Source organism: Pinus tabuliformis, chromosome 9 (genome assembly GCF_031772625.1).
Source record: "Pinus tabuliformis cultivar Carrire ecotype Pingquan chromosome 9, CPIR1, whole genome shotgun sequence".
In the NCBI taxonomy this organism is placed as follows: domain Eukaryota; kingdom Viridiplantae; phylum Streptophyta; class Pinopsida; order Pinales; family Pinaceae; genus Pinus; species Pinus tabuliformis.
In genome coordinates, this window is record NC_142307.1 from 1,118,572,021 (window position 1) to 1,118,587,308 (window position 15,288).

At 32.0% G+C, this 15,288-nt stretch overlaps 1 pseudogene; it reads left to right on the forward strand.

The window, feature by feature from the left end:
* Positions 1-241: 241 nt before the first annotated feature.
* Positions 242-6,471, forward strand: LOC149152579 (uncharacterized; annotated as a pseudogene).
* Positions 6,472-15,288: the final 8,817 nt, after the last annotated feature.

Consider the following 15,288-nt stretch of genomic DNA (forward strand, 5'->3'; position numbering starts at 1 on the left):
CCTTGCATTAGTCAACAAAGGAAATAAAGCCAAGGGAAAGAAGTCCCAAGGTGAGGAGGGCAAGAATAAATACTTTTCCAAAATCAAGTGCTTTCATTGTCATGAATTCAGGCACTATGCCACGAAATGTCTATAGAATAAGGCAATCAAGAAGGATCATGCAGTGGCAGCAGCAGGTGAAGCTCTATCTTCACAATTCGAGCTTGATTTGACTCCCATTTCATGCATGAAAAGTAGAATAATGGGATGCATATGGTATCTCAATAGCGGTGCCTCGTTTCATATGATGAGGAATAGAAAACTATTCAGTGACTTGGAGGAGAAAGACACCAAGCAGAACATTGAATTTGGAGACGACGAGAGGTATAACACAACTGATATCAGTACAGTTACTTCTCAGAGGGAGTTTCGATCTCCTCTCAGACTCAAGGATGTGATTTTTATTCTAGGTCTAAAGAAGAATCTTGTTTTCGTCGTAGTATTGGAAGAACGTGGTTACACTGTGATATTTAGCAAAGGAAAGGTTTTCCTTAGACACATTGCCACGGGACAAGTGATCCATATCAGTGTGCGAATCAAGAAACTATATGCACTTGAGGTCGAAGATGCATGAAAAGCCTTGAGGAGAAAGGAAAAACATTAGAGACTTTGTGGTTGAGAGGGAGCATCATTTACCTCTCAAAATGGAGCCTCATAAGAAACCTCAGCAAGTTGTGGAGAAACCAAAATTGGAGCAGCATAGAGGAGATAGAGTGGAAACATCCACTCAAGGAGAGACCTCTATTAGGGGGGAATTTTGAGCTAAATGGGTAGACGGAGCACATGCAACCATACCTTTAGGTGTGAGGTGGGGCAATGTGAAGCAATAGTTCCAAGAGTTGCAAAAATTTGGGTAGGGTCCATTGAGGTGTTTTTGTCTCATGGATCATTACCTTGATACAGGGGCCCATAGTATTTAGTAGAAGGAGGATCAATGCCAGTTAGATAATGAGGAGTGTAGATCAGTGTTGATAGCAGAGTAGGAGGTTTAGTAGCAGAGTCAACAACAACACAATTTTCCCAGTAGACAGTTGTAGATTGATTCAATGATTTTTTTTCTTTATGCTCTTTAGTTGTAGATGTTTTATTAGAAACAAAAATAGTGAGAAGTGTTGCATGCAATACATTCCAAAGGCATTGGATCGGGGTCGATGTGAATCCATTTCTTGTTGAGAGTAAGTGTTGAGAATGGCAACAAGAAAATCTTGATTTAATTTTGCCTTGAATTAAATTAGAAGAAAATTGTAATTCCACGTCACAAGACAACAAGAATGAGTTAAATAAGTTAATTTCACTTAGTTGGCTTAGTTAATTCAAGTTGAGGTCCTAACTTGAGTCATGTACAGTGGTTCCTAAAATTTAAGAGCTTAGGTTGAGTTTAATTTGAGTTGTAAAAATTTAATTCAGTTAAATTGAGCTAAATGCAATTAATCTAGTTCCAACTATTGGAGGAACTAGTAGGAGGTCTAGCAGTGGGGTGCAACTTCAGCTTTCAACCAGTTAGCTGATAAACCATCGATAATTAACTCATGCATGCATGAAATTTGAGTTACCCATTTGAGATTGGAGTTCAAGGGTAGTGTACTATCAATTGTATAATTTTCCAAGTTGTACATGTGGTGCATGTAGTCAGAGAAGGGCCTACAGAGATTGCGCAATTCTAATTGGGAATTTCTCTAATTAATAGGGGGGTAATTACAAAGGAAACAATGCAAGGAAATAGAAGCTTGGCAGGCAAAAAAATTGGCTAAGTATTGGCGAAAGTCAGTTTGTGAGGTAGTGAGATAGATTATACTTGTACAGAGATTGTTCAGGCTTGAACAAGCATTGTATTTCTTCTCTATTTTTTGACTAATGCAATACAGATAGGAAGGGATTTTGAGCAATTCCTTTCCCCTTAGATAAATCTCTAAGCATATGTGATTGAATCTTGTCTCATGTGTATGTTGTGATTTCTCGATAGATTAATTGTTTTTTCTAATGAGTAGAGTAGATTAAAGTCTTTGTTTTAGCAGATAACATAAGCAGTTTGAATCTATAAGGAATTTCTACATTCTTTGATTTGAGCACCCTTGCTGGCAGTTGACCAAGTTCCCTGCCATATCCTTCTCATTATAATGTTATGCATACATAATCATACTAATTATGAATCATTAGCAGAATTATAATCAACCATATGTTCTCCACAACGATGATAATCCATAGATCTATGTTTGAAAACCATAGATCATCATTCAATCATGCACCAAAGTCAAAACTAGGATACCAAAAGAGAAACAATGATAATATGCACTTAACCAAAACTAGTCTTGAACACACAACCATAGCTATTATCATAAACATGTAGCAACTATGTGACCTAAACCATGTCTATAGTGTACAAGAATATACATAAGTTTGATATACATAATTTTTATATCACTCCATGAAAATCACCCTTTCTAGCTGTCACCAAAAATAGCTAACCAAGAAGGGACACTGCATACTCCCCCTCTTGGGCTAAACTTGGCCCAAAGTTTTTCTACAGTCATAAGATACTCGATTATTTTTTATTCTTTTATCAATAAGGTGTTAAACTTATGTATATGTATTTGATATATTTTTATTCATGGCAATTCACAATTTAATGTTTTGCTTAAAGTGAAAGCATCTCCATGAAAACCAAAACATATCATTCTTAATCAAGTAGAAAATGTATCCATGTCATATTAGACATGTTTTGATATAAAATGCCAAAGATTTCTATATCAAAACCAACCATACAATTTATAATACCATATCAAGATAATGTTTTATGTAATTGACATGACATCTACTTAAGTTATCTATAATAATTTGACATCCCACATGTTTTTCTTTCTCATAGTTTGCATTAATCCTTCATGTGTCATATTTTTGGTTAAGTAGTATATTGAGATTTCCAAGCTATAAATAGCCCACACATTAGTTGTACAGAAACATTGATGGTTCATCCCATCATATAATCGAACTTACATGACAAGAGCTACAAAATCATACACATACAATTGCATGTCAATCTAGTTACTGAAACATGTTGTCCTATAAATATAATCCACTTGCATCTTCCACATTACTTGTATTTTCTCACTCGAAGTTTAACCTTTTAATTCCATAAGACATAGATGCAATCAAAACCCTTAGGAACTTTTCATCAAAAGTTTAATCCTAAGAATAAAAGAAACAATTTGAAGTTCAAAGCACAATTATTTTAACTTCTCAGGGTAAAGTGGCAATCACTACTTTGTACCACTGACTTTTCCTTGAATTCCACAACCATTAATGTAATTCACTTTCGATACTTGAGAATCAATTTGATCTTGGTTTAGAGGAATTTGATACCAACATATCAATTTGCAATCTTCCAATCCAAGACAGCTCACAAAGTAGGCTATCTATAACATTATATCAACACCCATTTCCCAATTACTCATGATTTATATTGGATAGATAGGTAATTCATTTGGTTTCATGGCTTATTTTTTTTAAACATTAATACATATGTGAAAAATTCAAACACAACTATGAATACCATACATTTCTCAAACTATGAATAATCTTGTTGATTTTACATAATATTTAGACTATCACAAGGGAATTTCTAGCCTAAAGCTAAGATTCTTTTTTCTCTCTCTCTCTCTTTAGTAAAGGAGAATTACTACCCTCTCAAAATATTACAACCTTTTGCAAGACTACTAACTACTCATGCAAGTATACATCCAGGCACAAATTCATAAATCCAACAATTTGTTCCATTCCACATACAATACAATCATTTTAGGTTTCTAATTCATGCAACAATTCCAATTCATAAAAAATGTGATATCACTATTCTTCAATATCTCCCTCAAAAAATATCACAAGAACATATTCCTGTAAAACAAGAACTAAAATAAGTTTTTCATTAATATCATACCTCATCCTTTAAGCTCAAATACAATAAAGTTCCAACCACAGAAAAGGTTTATATCTAAACATGTTATTCTCTTAACAATTACAAGTTAATCAAATTTCAAGGTATTTCATCAAGTTTATAAACAATATGAATTTTAAATTTGTCACCTAACTAACAAAAATTTAGAGTAGTTCATGAGCTCAATCCTCATAGTTTCTCTAATTAATTTAGTTAAATATGATTAAACCAATATACAATCAATAAAATAATTAAGAAGACTATTATGGCTTTCCTAGACACAACAATATGAAATTTTCTTTAAATATGCTAGACTTAATTTGTCTTAAACCAATAGAAAAGCAATTTCATCAACTTATAACAATAATGTTTTTCTACATTTTCAAGTATTTGAAAATCAATTTAATTCAACCTCACACAAGCACAAACAAAAAGAATTACAATACGGGAGTATAAATACCTAGTTCGCACTTGACTACATATATCAAGATCAACTATTTCAAACATTTTAAATCATCTAATGTTGTACAATATACCAATCTCACTTTCTTCATTTCTAATGAGAAGAAAATAATACATTTAAATCTCACACAAATTCATGTTACAAATCTTCATTACGCTGTTATTGTTCCCTCTGAGAAGAACCACTATTTGTCACCGTGTGTTATTGTGGGTCGTTGATCCTGTTTGTCACCGTGTGTTATTGTGGGTCGTTGATCCTGTGTGTTAGAAGATTAATGTTGAGTTCAACCTCTCACAATAATTTGGGACTGACCACCCACGTGTCTCTTTAAGAATGAACCATCTTCATACAGCTATGATCAATAACGAAAACTCAAGTGCATTGATGAGTTTGGTATTTGAACGTCCTGCAGAATTAGTTCCACGTGAGACACTGTGTTCACTAGCATAAACATTTTACCAATTCCCAAGGCCATTTATGAAATTTAAAGGCCTTCAACCCGAGTTACTGAACCAAACTTCCATTGATCAAGCCTCAAGCAAGGATTTAGAGGTCTCTCTCTTTCAAGTAATGATTTGAGTTTTTAAAAGAAGGTTCATCTTCCAGAAGAGCAGATTCTTTGTCTCTGTGATCAAACTGTATCTAATTTTGTAGAAAACCAATGCCCTTATATCATAATCAGTTTTAACTCCTTGGATCATCAATCCTGGCTCACAATTGGCTTCTATGGGTACAAGCCAATGATGGGTAGAAACTAAACAAAGGTTCAAATTTATTTGTGCTTAGGATTTACTCAACGTGTTTCCAAAAATAATGTACTTGCAGCGTGTTTGAGAGCAAAATTTAGCGATATTTATAATTTATTTAAGTAAAAAATAGCTTCACATTTATGTTTGATAGATTTACTCTTTTAAATTTTTGATTCATATTTTCAACAAATTATGAAGTTCGCTGGGTTTGCCTATAAGTATTCATGAGCTCCATTAACAATACAATTTTGTTTTCAAAATCGAAACATCAAGGTACATAAATAATTCTCTTGAAACACTCACGAATTTGAAATTTTCTTTGGTATTTAATCCTATTCAATTTTTTTTTTTTTCCTTCTTCTTCTGAAGCAACTTTAACTTCCATTGTCACGAGAACTAGACTGTTTCATTCCTTTAAACACATAAATGAGATTTCCAACTACTAGTTAGATTAAGATAGAAATAACAGTCACTACCATGGGGTTGTTTAAACGTTTTCTTTAACCACTTTTATCTTCCATTAAGAACACTAACCATGCTTTCTTCTGAACCACAGATGATGAAGCGTGATGTCAAGAAACTGTATCATAATTCCTATATTTTTACCTTTTCTTTAGTTGTAGATCCTCAACTTCTTGCATCTTTATTCAACTTCAAATTTTCTTTTTCCTCTTTATGTAGAGATCTTGAAATGGAAACAGATGTATGATCTCGGTTCTCAGAGTCATTCATGGGAAAATAGAAACGATTGATTTATCCACGTTATTGAACTGATATTTACTTTAAAGTTATCATGTGTCCGTCATGACACCAAAAAGGTTTATTTAGAAATTTATTCTAAATCTGCAAGTTGGATGAAGACGCAGTTGCAACGGCAACCAAATATTACATGGTTCGGCATTAAGGTCTTGTACATCAAAATTGATGCACGGTGATTTGATATTGTGCGTGGGTCTTTGATGCTTCACCATGCACCTCGCAGCAACTCAACGGATCTAGAAATTAACAGAAAATGGATCTGTCTGTCAGCAAGCCCTTTTCTCACGTTCAGATGTGATGAAAATGACGAAAACACGTTGGTGGCAACTTATGTTACTCACACTACGAGTACACATTTGCGTCACAGAAGAGACTCTATTTTGTGGGACTCTGGATAGGAAATATTTCGTGAAATATGATGATGTTCCGCAAATCCGTCCGAGTCATGGACTGTGGAGTGTTGTTGCGCCATAGATTATCCGTCAAAATGGAGTTCCAAGAAGTCAAACTTTCACAAATTACCCTCTTGAAAAACCATTCTATAGAAGTTGAACCTTCCTCTGTATGTTTATTATATTGAAATTCAGAAATTCACATGAATTTCAAAATCGGAAATGGTTTATGATTTTTAACAATAATAACATAGAAAATAATAATATTTTTAAATGAATGATTTATCATTATATTAAATTGATTTGTTATGAAATTAAGGGCAAAAATGATTTGACTGATTTAGTGTAGTTGATTTATTATGGTTGTATATAGAACTGTGTACAAAAACTTTTTAGAGATGGGGAGCTTTTTGAAAACTCAGTGCCACATGCTCTCTTATGAAAAATCTATTTTTCAGTGATGTTTTGAAAATGTGGTTTTTAATATATATATCTTTTGAAGTGTATGATCATTTTCTTTGAGTCATAAAAGTAATAAATGTATGTTTTGAAGTGTATGATAGTACTTTCCTAGTGATAAAAGTAGTAGGGGAAAGTGTGATAATGTTTAAAAGCTTCGTGTTATTGGATGAAATTTTGACTTGGGTGTCTTTAAGGATATTATTATGTGATAATGTGTTTGGATAATAAGAAAGAAATTACACATTAAGTCATACTTAGAGTTGTTTTTACCATTATTAAATGTATTATTAAGTGTGGGTATATTAATGAGAGTTGTTTTTACCAGTATTAAATGTATTATTAAGTGTAGGTATATTAAACTTCTTGTTTAATGATTAAAATAGAAATTTTATATTATAATTTGATAATATTTGTTTTTGGGATTATTAAGTATATGTTTATTAAATTTTTCATATTAATGAATTTTTTTTTTATAATATACATGTATGTTTTTTAATGATTAAAATAGAACTTTTAAATTTTAATCTTATAATATTTATTTTTGGTATAATCAAATATATCTATATTTTTTTTTTTTTTAAATAATTAAAATGAAATTTTAATATATATTTTATAATATACATGGTTGTCTTTTTAATAATTAAAATAGTACTTTTAAATTTTAAGCTTATAATTTTTTTTTTGGGTGTAATCAAGTATATCTATATTATCTTTCTTAAATAATTATTTAAACAGAATTTTAATGTGTATGTGTGTGAGATTAAAATATAATTTTTAAATTTTAATTTTATAATATTTCTTTTTGGTATAATCAAGTATATTTACATTAAATTTATTCAATTAATTAAAATAGGATATATATATATATATATATATATATATATATATATATATATATATATATATATATTCTATAATATACATGTATGTTTTTTTAATGATTAAAATAGAACTTAAATTTTAATCTTATAATATTTGTTTGGTCGAGTTTGGATGCCCCTTGGGATAGTTTAATTCCCCCAAAGGTGGCTCCCATCCTCAAACCCTCCCTATGAGGTTTGAACTAATGACTTGGTGAAGACTAATCCCCACATAAACAAATCAGTTTACACCTCATGAATTATGTGTATGCCTGTGTTTAGTGATTAAAAAGAAAATTTAAAATACAATTTAATACTATTTTTTTATATATAAAGAGAGTTAGTTTACTTCTAACTAGACATTTTAAAGAAATTTATAATTTGAATGAATTATAAAATAAAAATTCAAATTTCATATTTTCATGGAATTACATTCATACAACATAACACAAAGTTATATATCAATATTACAATAAGTAGAGCATATTTTTTCTTAGAAATAAGTTTACCCATAAAACATAACAGAAATCATATATCAATATCACATATTTACTATTACCATATCAAACACACTATATATTTTATTAGAAACAAGGCTTATCCATATTTGCATAAGCCTAATTAATCTTATAAATTACACATAAAATAATGCATTAAAATGATAGTATTAAAATGGTGCCCTCGGGGCAACTCAGATTGTCGTGATATGAATTCTTTGTGAAGTATGTGGTTCAAAATCCCTCCTCACTAGCCTTATGGGTTGTGTGTTGGGGCATGCATAGGTTCACCCAGAGGTTTAGTGATAATGGTTGGAATTGACCCCATGCCATGTGAACATGATCTTGAACCAATTGGTAATTCTTCTAGATACAAAAAAAGAGGAAAAGGAAACAAATAGGGTTAACATACCTAACCCCCTAAGTGCTATGAAGGAGGTGGAATATTCAAATTTCCCTTTTTCTTCTATGAATATTATTCTAGGGTTACTTTTGAGCTCATATATAGATATTTTTCACTGAAAGCTTTCTAGCAACAATATTCTTGCTAAATTTTGAACTTTAATCACATTGTTATAGCCTTTCAAATTTTACTCTAGGGATTTTTATCTTTTTTCCATGTCAACATGTTATACAAATGACATATTGGCTTTACTTGTACATGGTACTCCACTTCATACTCCATATGATCAACCCTAGTTTTCATAAAGGTAACCCTTCATATGCAAACTGTGGAATGATAAATAATGCTCTACAATTATTTGACATCATCCCTAAAAGGGATGAACCCTCATGGAATGCAACAATTGGGGATGCTCCCATAATGGGCTTTCCAATGAGGCATTGAATTTCTTTAGCCAAATGGTACATGTCAGTGGACTAACATTCCTAATTTTCCTCTTCGCATGTGTCAAGCACTCTGCATGTCGGTGCATGGGATGAGTATACATGCCCACATCATTAAAGCTAGATTTGAACTGCCTCTTTCAGTGGGGAGTTTTCTTATTGGAAAAAATAAGTGAAAAAGAAGAAACCCTATTGTTTTTGCAAGTCAAGAAGAGGACAACAATAACATTATTGTAGTATTTGAAAAACACTTTGAAGGAGAGGAGGGAAATGAATATGTCATAAGAGTGGAATATATTACAACTCATTGGGTGGTTGGAGACAATGAAACAGAGGTCGAGGTAGTAAGAAAGAGAATGCAACCATGGAGCATTTACAAAGTTTGAAGGCATTGTGTCCTTAAGTGAATATACTCTATATAATATCTATACTAACCCTAGGATATAAAAAACCAATTTCTTTATCCAAACAATTCTCCAAGCCTAAAATTTATTTTTAAATAAAGTAATTATCATTTATAATTTAAATATTCAATTATATTACATAACATATCACACTTCTTTCTTCCATGATAGCCTTTCCTATGTTATTACCTTTCGCATTATTTTACGTTTTATTCTTTTATATGTTGACTTTTTATTGGGTGCAATGTTGATTAGTTATAAATGGACAAGAATCATGTTGTTTGAATCAACAGGTTGTCATTGGTATGGATGTAGTTGATTTTAATTTTTACGCTGAGAAGGATCATCAGTTTGATTTTAACTTCGAGGAGGAGGTGGCTCTATATCTTGCATTAATACCAATGTATGACTTCTCCTCCCAAAATTTCTCTAGCTCCATCTTGTAGAAGGGTGTCTCCATTAGTTGAATTTTGGGATCCTCATAGTTCTTGCCCAACTCTTTGATGAAGATAAAGGGGTAGTATCATTCACCAATGATAATAAGGGATCTTTTCTTCGAGAAATACGAATTGTAATGGGGTAAGTATGCCCTAAAGTAAGCATTTTTGCTTCAAACATATGCAAGTCTATCATGTTTACCATGTAAATATTTGGGGCTAACTAACCAACCATCCCTATGTAGAAACATTGGAGGAAAACCATCAGAAGCGACGCACTTTGAAGTGAAACCACATCTCTTTCGAATTACTTCGATATGTTGGTATGGACTATTGGTTTCCAGAGATCTAGGATGAAAGTCTTTGATGCATATATAAATGCAAAAATTAATCATGTGTTCTTCTATGGAGTAGGTTTCCACCAATCTATACACATGTCAAAATGCTTAGCAGGCAACCTTCTCATTCTTTTTCAGTTAGTACCCAATGATATAAAAAATTTATAAACATCAAAGGTCAACTGTTGATTGAGCAACACTTTATATAATTATGATATAATGCTAAATACTTTTGTTATGATTGGGATGCCTTTGAGCCAAAATAAAACCATCCCTTGAGTTACAAATGGAGATACAAACACTAAAGGAAAGTCCCACTCTATTCTCTGAGAAACACAACTCGCTTATTTTAAAGATTGGAAACATTGTTACAATCATAATGTTATCCAAATATTCTTCCCTTTAAAAAAGAAGTTTTCTCTCAAAATATTTCTTCCCCGTGGAGGGAAATAACCTAATTGAACTATGAAAAAAATGAATTTATAGCTCACATTCAATAGGGTTTATAGATCTCTAATTTCTCATACGAAACCACTCTTGTTCTGACAAGAGATGTCAAGGTTGATTGATCATTGGGAGGAATTTGATTGTGGGTCAGGCATAATGATAGATCCTTGTCCAACATTAGATTATATAAGTCTGATGACAAATGATGTGGCATGTTCTTTATTTTGTATGCCATCTTTTTTATGCCTATTGAATTTCCTAGTATTGGAGGGTGGCTACCATGGCATGGTTGAGGTTCAGTTTTTCCATTTCATCTAATGGATTCACTAATTGAAACAATAACCTAGCTACTTCAAGCCTAATTCTAATTTGTCTATGTGATAACAAAAAATTTGTGGAGGTAGATGAGTTCTATTAAAATCTTCTAAACTTTCATTGTCTCCAATCCTGAAGCAAGAGATGAAGAAGTTGGCACATTTCCATTTTATGTTTTCTTAGAAGAAAGGTTGACAGTAAAAAAGGCCAAGGCATGTATACTTTAGTTAAAGTTTTAGCTCATGATCAGAAGTTTTGTCAATTTCTTCGAATATTATGAACATTAAACAAATATTCAATATATTTCGTTAACAAACTTGAGAATTCCTCAAAGATGATACAATTACCAATTTGTTGCATATCGACATATAACAAGTTTTTTTATTTATGGACCTATTTCCTTAACCAAAGGCTACACTGAACATGTTTCCTTCCCAAAAAATAGGGAAGTACCAATATCATAGTTTTTTTGCATTCCAATGAGAACAACATAGCCAAACTATGAAACAATGATACACAATTAGGCTAGTGAAAAGTAAGGGAACCTTTCTTTCTTGTAGTGTCATGAAGTCTAGACAGTCCTCTAGTTATGATCCACAATTAGGCCACTGAAAAGTGAAGGAACCTTTCTTTCTCGAAGGGTTATGAAGTCTAGGCACTCCTACACAATATTCAATCTGACCACATTGTGGACAAGAATCAGTAGGAAGCCCTAGAGGGTAAGCCCTCAATTCAGGATGGAAAACAAAATCCTGCAAAACACTCAGATTCCAACTGTAGGATGACATGGTGCAGATTGAAATAATGTTGGCCCATATGCATTTTGGTTTCAATTTACTAATTTTTTGTATTTTTCCCTTTTGTTTAGTAATTCACTTACACAACAGAGAAACAAAGTTCTTAATCTTTTTTTATGCTTTTACAATGTTTCAAATTGTTGAGTTGGTTTTGAGTATTAACTGCATCCACGATTTTTGATTGAGATGTTGCAGGTGACACTTTCACTCTCATCATGGAAAAGTAAGGGATTGATGCTACTCTTTCCTACACTACTGCCTTATGGGTTTCTTTTGCAAGATGCGGTGCAATTGCTAGTTATATACACAAAGAATTACCTACTTTATAGATATAAGTTAATATAGATTCTACGCTCATACATAACATAACAAGCACATTCTTAAATTTTCCCTAAAATGGTTTCCACAACCATTCACACCTATAAGTCTTTTAAACCCCTTCTTTACTAGGCAATACATACCTCAACCTAGTCCTAAAGTAATTTCAAGTTATTTCATGAACAAAAGCAACCCAAAATCAACAATTAACAAGATCACAAAATTATATAAAAGAAACCACAAAAATTTCAATCTTATCATTAAGGTGGCCTCAATAAAACATATTTTAATGCTTTATTGTAATGTTTGTGCATTACTTGTGCACCTACATTCATAGCTAAAAATGACTCATTGGAGACAACTTTTAAGAAACACGATTATTTTAGTCATACTGAGCCATGGATTTCCTTGGCATGTGTGTTTTCATCTAGAAAATATGGACATTCAAACCATTCTATGTTGTTAACAACACATTAAACACATAAGAAACACATATACACACACTAAACATACATCCACCACCCATTCAAACCAATCATGAATATGGGTTTAATCCCAACTATTTAATAACAAGCTTCCATGGCACCTCTTAAATGCCTTTAAGAAATTTCCACAACTTACTTCAAAAAAAGGGCCATGAATATAAGGAATTATTCCTCCTACTCTCTTTCTCTCTCCTTTTTTTGGTATTTCCTAAATGGCTTAATATAATAGTAACAACAATTATTGCACATGTAATCAAGACACATCCAATTAAACACACATAACAATTCAACATAGATCTCAAATCAACATTCATATATACATCTATCAACGAGCAGGTATGCCCATTAGGCCCTAGTGTTGTAGCCCACTCTGATACCATATGTAAGGTCCCATAAGACTCTAAATTAAGCGAATATGTAAGAACACTAAAACTTTCCACTAGGTTATAACCTAAGTTTCCAAAATAGGTGTTTTTTTCTTTCAAATCAACCATTCCCTCAGTGATTGTATTTGTATAATTTTGGAAAATATTAACCCTCAAGATATTGCATTCTTAATCATTTCAAAACATAAATATTTATAAACTCTGTGTGCGACTTTTTGGTGCCAGAATCCAGCGGAAAATTTTGAGGTGAAATCTTGATTTGTGTTATTTAAACTAGTTTTTTAACTGCATATTTGGATTTAACACCGTGAAAAACCTCTAGAACACTTTGATTGTGCAGGGATTACCCATCAAGCTTGTGATTTCAATAAATTGCTCGCAGATTTTTGAGAAATTTGACTAGAAAAACCCACCATAAAAACTTTCAAAAAATCACACTAAAAACAATTCCATAATAAATACTCAAAATAAAATATATAAATGAATATTTAAATAAAACCTATAAATTCAGTCCAGAGAGTAATTAACCATCCCATACGTATATATAAGTTTTGGTTTAGAGAATAACTATTCAAATAAACACATATTTAGCAACATTCGTTAAATTTCTCAATCTAACTAATTTCCTTGACAAAAAATTTCTCAATCTAACTAATTTCAGACATGTCCTTGTGTGAAAAATTTAACCATTTCATTATTCAAAAACGAGTGTTTAATAAAAACTATTATGAGGCACAAGACATTAATGTTTTGAAAAATACAAATTGCAAACTAGTTGAGATAATTTGAACTCTTGTCCAAAATATAATGAGTCAAATCAACTTGGAAGCATTCATATTAAAATAAATCTTTCAAATACATAATACACGGAGGGGTTAATGAAGCGATAAAATATTGCTCAACATAACAATGATAATGAATAAGTCATAATTATTGAGGACTATGGCTCCTTAGCGTAGCCAAGAAGAATTTGTGTTGTATGATTCACATTTTAGGATGCAAACTAAAATACAATTACCAAAAGTTAAAGACAAAACAATTACCAATTATCTTTTTATTCATGGTTTTACGCTGTCACCATAAAACAATTTCTATCCATTTTACATTCTTCACACTATACAAAACTCCCATGCTACTAAACAATATTGAAACAATATATATTATAGTAAACTGAATCAATTGCATTGGCAGTGTTCCATCCTGTCACGTCAATGTGTAACTTGTAACTTGTCGAGCAAAAACAATAAAATAGATTATAAAAACATTGTTATAATCCGAATTAGAATATATATTGTAATTTGTAAAAAAAACAACAAACCATATTCCATATTTTGTCAAAACAATTTCCAAAAAATAATGGTGATTCTCTAATGTCAAGCTTATATTGCCTTTAAATCCACCTTTACCATTCATTGTAAAATTAGCTACATGAAATCGCAATTAAGTTTAAAGAAATGAATGAAATCCATCATAGCAGACGGGAAAGGTATTTAAATTTTAGTTAAGAGAAATTATAATTTAGGGGTTGAAACTAAAACGTGAGCTAGCAAAAATGAAAATTAAATAAATATCTTATCAAATATAAATACATGAATAACAAGATAAATAAATAACAATATAATCGGTAGAAATAATTTACTTAAATACCAAGAAATTGTAGGGACCATGGATGAGCAACAATCTACTTAAATACCATGAAATTGTAGAGACCATGGATGAGTAGTGATGATGGGCTAGTACTAATGGAGAAACTAGTGGAAAAGAAAAATAAGTTAAGTGATCGAGTGTAACACCCTCCTCCCACATCTATCTAAGTAACTGGTCAATTGGGGTAAACATGTGATCAAGAGTTTCTATGATTTGATTCAACTCCCTATGTAACAGTTAAAGAAGTAGAACTGACAGAACATAGACAACTTGACCTTCTACGCCTGCAACAGAATCCCCAGGAGCCATCCAACCCATCTAGGTGACCAACCCCTGAGACAAAGTGACATTTTGTTGCCTTAAAGCCTCATTTGCTCCCTTGACGTGTGCATGCATGTGACGAGGACCCTCCAATCAATCCCACAGCAAGGCATGCATGCGACTGGGGACTTTTCCAAGTAGTTTTGTGCTAGCGACTTCAGATTTTGTGGCACTTTTTCAGGGCTAGGACTCAGGGCACTTCCCCAAACTTCATGAAACTTCCGGAAATGAAAGGTAACCTCAAAACAATGATACAAATGCAAATACTTGAACAAGGACTTGACTAGACCCCTACTAGCCATGACAAACATTTCGTCAAACATGTCACAAATATGCATTCTATAGGTTTAAACAACAAATCTGTGCATAGGGGTCTCATACTTATTTGAGAATCA